The following is a 7638-nucleotide window of genomic DNA, read 5'->3' as shown; positions in this document are numbered from 1 at the left end:
GAGACTGGTCACTGCAACATCCAAATCCACCAAAAGTAAAAGCAAAATACATGTATTTCAAAAAGCAGACTAAAATTCGTTTGACTCTTTGGGAATTACAGTATTATCAACCGTTGGAAAAGTAAAAATTGAAGTGTAGACTAGAAATGGTTTAAATTCACAGAAATAGTATTTGAGGGAATTGAGAAATTTATAATATTTGAGGGAATTGAGAAGTTTATAACCGATAAGTTAATAAAAGACGGTACTGATCCCCCGTGATACATAAAACAGGTCAGAACACTGTTGCAGAAGCAACGAAAAAAGCATGTCAAATTTAAGAGAACACAGTATCTCCCAGATTGGTAATGTTTTACTGAAGCTTAGCGCAGACTTCAATGCGACATGCTTTTAACAGCCGAAAGAAAATCTAAAGAGATTCTTGTCATTTGTAAAGAACAGCAGTGGCAAGACACAATCAGTACCTTCGCTGTGGGGCACCAATAGTGATATTATCGATGATAGCACCATTAAAGCGGAGTTATGAAACACATTTCTCCGAAATTCCTTCACCAAGGAAGACGAAGTAAATACTTGAGAACTCGAATCAAGAACAGCTGTCAACATGTGTAACTTAGAATTAGGTACCCTCGGTGTGGCGAAGCAGTTTAAAGACAAGTCTTCCGGTCCAGACGGCAAACCAAACAGGTTCCTTTCAGAGTCTGCTGATAAAATACCCCTATTCTTAGTAATCATACACAAACGCTCGTCCGATGAAAAATCCGTACCAAAAGACTGGAAAGTTGCACAGGTCACATAAATATTCAGTATCACTGAATCGATTTTCAGTATGATTTTGAAACACATACAGTACTCCCATTCCTCTTTTTTTCTGAAGATTTTCCGGTGTCGACTATATTGTTGCAGTGGATACTGTAGTCATTTGGTTTCTCTTAGTCCCGAACAAGGTCTGACAAGCGAAATCGTGTTGTGCTGAGGACACAGCAAAAACCGGAAATAATACACAAACTCGAAGATTACGTAGACGCGGTATCTGGCGCTGATTTACAATGTGGGTGAAACTAAGGTCCGTTATATTCGGAAAAAGACGAAATAATTCAGCTTACTAACAGTTCTGGCTGATTTAGAGCTTCGTCAACGCGGACGGCTATGAAAATATTTACGTATGCAGAACCGGATTAAAGCCATGTTGGAATGGTTTCAACAGAAAAGAGCAGAGAGCATACAAGTTCAAATGGCTCTGAGCACTGTGGGACTTAACATCTGAGGTCATCAGTCCCCTAGAACTTAGAACTACTTAAACCTAACCAACCTAAGGACATCACACACATCCATGCCCGAGGCAGGATTCGAACCTGCGACCGTAGCGGTCGCGCGGTTCTAGACTGAAGCGCATAGAACCGCTCGGCCACACTGGCCGGCGAGAGCATACAAGTATCTGGCCCCAATAAGCACCAAACAAGTCCAGATTTTCTTCAAAACTTGAAGGAGATTTTAATGCATCTTCCGGCCAGCTAACAAAATTTAAACAGCGTCATGACGTCTGGGAGGTAATAAAGGTTGCTTCTGAATTTTGTAATGATTCCAGGAGTTTATTGCACGATAAAATTTAGAGCTGGAGCAAATATACAACACAGACGAAGCCGGGATGTTTTGGAAGTGTCTACCAACAAAGACTTCAGGTTTCGAGACAGAGCGTAATGCACCTGGTCAAAAATCAAGGAAGGAAAGAACAAATGTGTCGTCTTGCGCTAATGGTACAGGGTCACAAATAGTTAAGCTTGGTATAATAGGTAAAGCTATAAAACAGTGCTGTCTCAAAGGAAAGGACATGCTCAATTTACCTGTCCATTATTTTCGCCAGAAAGGGGCCTGGATGGACTGCATAGTATTTTAAACATGGTTCCATAATTGCTTTGTGCCACAGGTGGGAGAACATTTAACGTTGAAGGGTCTACCTGTAACAATCAACCACAGCCTAAAACTGATGAAATCAATGATTTTGATGACGAAGAAGACTGCTCATTAGCACTTTGGCTACTGTTTTGTAAAGCGCTCAAGGTTTGAAATTGTTGACAAAAAATATTTCAGAATGGTTTGACGTGACCAGCGCGGAGCCAGGTCATGAGATGTTGAGCGACAGTGCTATTATTGCTCAGCGAGTACAAGGGAAGTCCTAGGAGGTGAAAAACAGTGACAAAGGTGATAACATTCCTTTGATTCCAGAAATAGTAATCAGTCATGCATCAGCACATCAGTGGACCAAAGGGTTGCAGGACTGCCTGGAACAGCAAGAAGATGCTCCCCTCTCTAACAAGTTGGTGTTGCATAAAATTCGTAGTGTGATGTGTAAAAGACAAGCTACCTCGCTGAGACAGAAATCAATTCAAGAGTATTTTGTTTCAAAGTAGTGTAGTGTAATGTGCAACTGGCTTGCACTCTATTTTTTGTAAGTACTGTATTCTCAAACATAATACGATGAATAAAGTAAAATTTTTTATAAACAATGGTTAACTGATTTTAATTATGACATTGTAATTAGTTTTTGTTCTGAACAAATCTATTACATTTCCGTGTGCTTCAATTACGGGTTATCCGCGAAATATGATTATTCGCTGTTTTCAAGTCCCCAATTATCATGGATAATCGAGAGTACACAGTACCGTGTTCGAACTTTATGAATACCTCGATGACAAAATAGCACAGATTGAGCAAATACCGTTCCTGCGACACACTATTAGCTCTTTATTCACACGAAGTAATGAATGCTATCGACAGGGGATCTCAAATTAACCCAATATTTCTAGAGTTACACAAGACTCTCAAAACTGTTCCCCACAAGAGACTTCTAATCAAATTGCGTGCCTATGAAGTATCACTTCCCTTGTGTGACTGGATTCGCATTTCCTGTCAGGAAGATCATAGTACGCAATAATCGATAAAAAATCATCGAGTAAAATGAAAGTACTATCGAGCTATCCCCAAGGAACTGTTACACGCCCTTTGCTGTTCCCAATACATAACGAGACAATCTGAGCAGCCCTCTTAGACTGTTTGCAGATGATTTTGTCATTTACCATCTGGCAAAGTCATCATCAGAAGATCAAAACCAATTGCATAATGACTTAGACACGATATATGTATGGTGGGAAAAGTGATAATTGTCTCTCAATGAAGAAGAGTGTGAGGCTGTAATGTTACATATATTTAGGCGAACTAATCGGCCGTCCAATACTGGTACGACGAACTTGTTGCACAGGTAAACGCTAGCGGGTCATAGGGCTCAAGCCGCGCCGAGACCAGCCCAGCTAGTTGACCGTTTCCGGCTAGCGACGTGCGGGAACAATGCGCGCGTCGCCGGAAACGATAAGTCTGAAAAGCTGGGAATTTGGACGGTTGATGCTGTATTGCCTTTTGCAGAATATGTTCCAGGAAATGGTAGAGTGGCAGACTCTCTCTAAGGGGCCAATTATAATTCTTTGAGATTCTCAAATACCTCACACCAAATATTAATACAAATCTGAACACATTTGCGATCTTAGAAAAAAAGAGGCGCATCCAGTGACACAACAATATCTCAATCTCTACAGAAGGTAATCTCTATAGATGGTGATCTCTGTGGTGTCACCGCCAGACACCACACTTGCTAGGTGGTAGCCTTTAAATCGGCCGCGGTTCGTTAGTATACATCGGACCCGTGTGTCGCTACTACCAGTGATTGCAGACCGAGCGCCGCCACACGGCAGGTCTAGTCTAGAGAGACTCCCTAGCACTCGCCCCAGTTGTACGACCGACTTTGCTAGCGATTGTTCACTGTCTACATACGCTCTCATTTGCAGAGACGACAGTTTAGCATAGCCTTCACTACGCCATGTGCTACGACCTAGCAAGGCGCCCTATTCAGTTACTATAATTACTACCTTCAAGAATGTATTATGAACAGATAATATTGTGAATCATGTACCGTCAAGAGCGACGTTCATCATTAATGGATTAAAGTTAAGTATCAAACTAATTACGTCCGCTTTCTGAATTTTCATTCTTTGTCATGTTCCAGACCTCACGTCAGTATAGTTCTTCCCTCCTCACGCCAGCCTGCGTGAGCTAAAACGCGTGCAATTCGGCCTCCACTCGTAACACGGTGTTGGCTCTTCTGCCAACACAAAAATCTCTACAGAAGGTAATATCTCACAATGAGGTATTTTTGCTAGGGACAGCCTTCAGCCAATGGAGTAGCAGACTAGTCGATAACTTATCGACGCTGGAAGAGAGGGATATGAAGGGGTTAGGAGCTTAACACTGTAGATTTGTACCGTAGATCGACTTCCACATTGTGCCAGAACGGCATGTGGAATACTTCACGGAGACGAGGATGACAATGTGGCACATTAGGTGATCCTGAGTAGACTTTGTATTGTCGGATACTGTCGATCAGCTTCCGAATTGTGTCAGAATGACATGAGGAACACTTCACGGACACGAGTATGATTCTGTGGCATATGGGATGATCTTGAACTGACCACAGCTCTATTGAGGACACTTGCAACGCTGTCGAGACATTTGCTCATCTTGTATTATAAAAAGTGGTTGAGAGCTAATGGATCAGGATGGCCATGTGACTTGTGGGGTCCAAGACATGACAATCTGCCACTCTCATCAGAGTGAAGGGAAATGCTACATGTTCCTGGTAAGATAAGCATGCCTCAGTTGTTGTTAGGTGTGTAATTATGTATTATTTTTACTGTACTGCTCGTGTTGGTTTTTCAATATAAAATGAACTAAACTATCTACGCGCCAGTCCTCATTTAGCGAATTTTAACTAAGATCTATTAAAATCTTTTATTTCCGATTAATCGAATTTCTGTAGTTATGATAAAGTTATGGGTTTATTCCGGACCGTTTTATAATATCCCCCCCACACCAGGACGCATCCACGTGCCCTCAAAACTTGGACAATTTTGCGGGAACTTGGATGTATGGCTGCCCTAGCCATCGATAAAGCGGAGTATTGTGCGGTAATTCATTTTCTACCCTTGAAGGGAAACAGCTCTGCAACAATATGTTGAGTCGGTCGCAGTGTACTGCAACAGTGGACCATCATATCACATAGTGGTTAGGTGGTGCAGACGCTTCCAGTCTCAAGTCTGAATAACATGTAACGAAGAGGCAGACCGTTACTCCGTGGAGGATTGGGAATCTTAAGAGAAGTGGAAGCCTAGGTGAGGAGTGGAAGCACAGGTATCGAAGACTGGTTTTCTCAATCAGTTTGAACGTGACAACGGTCCGCCGCGCGCTAGATTATTCCACGAGTGGTCATTAGCCTTCAGAAAAAACCTCTGAAGGAAGGTAGTAACGGCTTTGTTGTAGCTGTGTCAGGCCAATTCAGATGACCAATCATCATGGACGAAGTTTGGGTGCATTACTATGACTACAAAACAAAGGAGCAAAGCAAGTAGGGGAAAAATGAGGATTCATCACCGCCAGAGTCCACTTCCGTGGCAACCATGTAAGACCACTAGGTAGCAGAGTGGTCAGCACAGCTCAGTGCAATGTAGGTGGTCCAGGTTCGATTCCCAGTCCGACTGGAGATTTTATCTGCTCGGGGACTGGGTGTTGTGTTGTCCTCACGATCATCTCATTATCATCGACGCGCATGACGCCGAAGTCGCGTTAAATAGAAAGACTTGCACTAGGCGACCGAGCAAACCCACATGGGGTCTCCTGGCCAACAATGTCATACGATCATTTCATTTTCATTTACTACCTCAGAAACAGGCCAAAATTCAAGTATAATCTGGCAAGGTGATGCTGAGTGTTTTTTGGGATTGCCAAATGCTAATGCTAAAAGATTATGCTTGTAAGGTGCAAACCATCAGAGCTTACGGTAGGTTGCCGAGACGAAGCATCACAGGAAGCTGTCCAACAGGTGTTTTTTTCCACAACTCCACAACACATTCTGCACAGGACACAGTACACATGCTGCGTATTTGGGCTACCAAATTTTTCCTCTCCCCCCCCCCCCCCCCTCTCTCATACTGCTGACATGGCACCCAGTGACGTCTTCCTCTTTCCTTGGATGAAGAAACCATCGCATAGAACAGACATTTACAGTATGATGACAATGTGGTTTCCGTGGTAAAACCTTTCCTGAAAAGCCAAACGCATACTTCACAACTAAGGTCGCCGCAAAGTCATCCATACTCCTAGAGGTTTTGCTACACCACTGCAGTCGATGGTCTTCTTACGACTGAGCAGAGGAACGCTCGCCTAGTTCACAGTCAAACATCAAGGCGACAGCATCATCCTAGATAGGCCAGTAGTTTATTGAATGTCTTAGGAACAACTTTTTGCAAACATTATATCAGTCATTCTTCAAGTGAAGAATCTTTTGAATTCGTCTTTATCAGGTGATACTTTAACATTCAGAGAAAGCTGTGAATACTCAGAACATTCCTGTGGAAATGGATTGTACAAAGATAAGTGCTCAGTGTCCTCCATGAGCAAATCAAAGAACCCGCTCTTGAGCCGGCGAATGTACGAGTATTTTCGTACGGCACAACAACAGGAATTATGGTAATCAGTAGTGCTGCTAGTGACAAAATTTCTGTAGATGCGTCGAGATTGTAAATTGTGTAAATATTTGATCTGCTAAGACTAATCAATGAAACAGAAACTGAGGATCAATAAACGAATTGCACTATCGCACTAGAAAGATGCACACAACCCACTTGACGTCAGTGGAAAATGTATGCATTCAGCAACGTAACCTGCTGTTCCCAAAAACAGTGTTTAACAACAAGTTTAATAAATCAGAATTCCGATTTTTTAAATTTATTTTTTGCAACTATTCGTGGGGATATGGAGATCAACTGCGGCTGCGGCTAAATATAGCAGTTCATTTTCCACAGCATAAAGTCTCGACACAGTGGCGTTCGTCATATTGGTTGAGATTGTTTCGCAAATCGCTCGTGTGTGGTGGGGTCGAGACGAGTGATCGATTGTAGCGATATCGCATGCGACGGATCGCTGCGATCCGCCGCATGTGTGTGGGTCTCTTGCGGTCGCACTCACTTCACATCTGTAAAACTCGATAAGCACTCCGTCTTCAGGCCACACTAGTGGCCTACCGGGACCATCCGACAGCTGTGTCATTTTCAGTAGAGGATGCGGATAGGAGGGGCGTGGGATCAGCACACCGCTCTCCCGGTCGTTATGATGGTATTCTTGAGCGAAACCGCTACTATTGGGTCGAGTAGCTCCTCAATTGGCATCACGAGGTTGAGTGCACCCTGCAAAATGGCAACAGCGCATGGTGGCCTGGATGGTCACCCATCCAAGTGCCGACCACGCCCGACAGCGCTTAACTTCGGTGATCTCACGGGAACCGGTGTATCCACTGCGGCAAGACCATTGCCTAATTCTATAAAACTCGATGCTATCACGAAACTTCATAGCAGTTGACAGATGTACTGGACAAGAAGGCGTCATTTTGACATCACTCCCCAGTAAGAGTCGGGTAAAACTAGGAATGTGTAGTTGATGAACTACTGTATTTCGGGAAAGGAACTGTTCGGTACCCGCGTCCGGCCATCATGATTTAGGTCTTCCGTGATTTCCCTAAATCGCTTCAGGCCAATT

General features: G+C 43.3%; 1 pseudogene; it reads right to left on the bottom strand.

Annotated features, from left to right (window-relative positions):
- Positions 1 to 7297: 7297 nt before the first annotated feature.
- LOC124597587 lies at positions 7298 to 7415 on the bottom strand (annotated as a pseudogene).
- Positions 7416 to 7638: the final 223 nt, after the last annotated feature.

Source organism: Schistocerca americana, chromosome 2 (genome assembly GCF_021461395.2).
Source record: "Schistocerca americana isolate TAMUIC-IGC-003095 chromosome 2, iqSchAmer2.1, whole genome shotgun sequence".
Classification (NCBI taxonomy): Eukaryota; Metazoa; Arthropoda; class Insecta; order Orthoptera; family Acrididae; genus Schistocerca; species Schistocerca americana.
The sequence above is the reverse complement of the archived record's forward strand: the minus strand, read 5'-3'. Positions and strand labels throughout refer to the sequence as shown.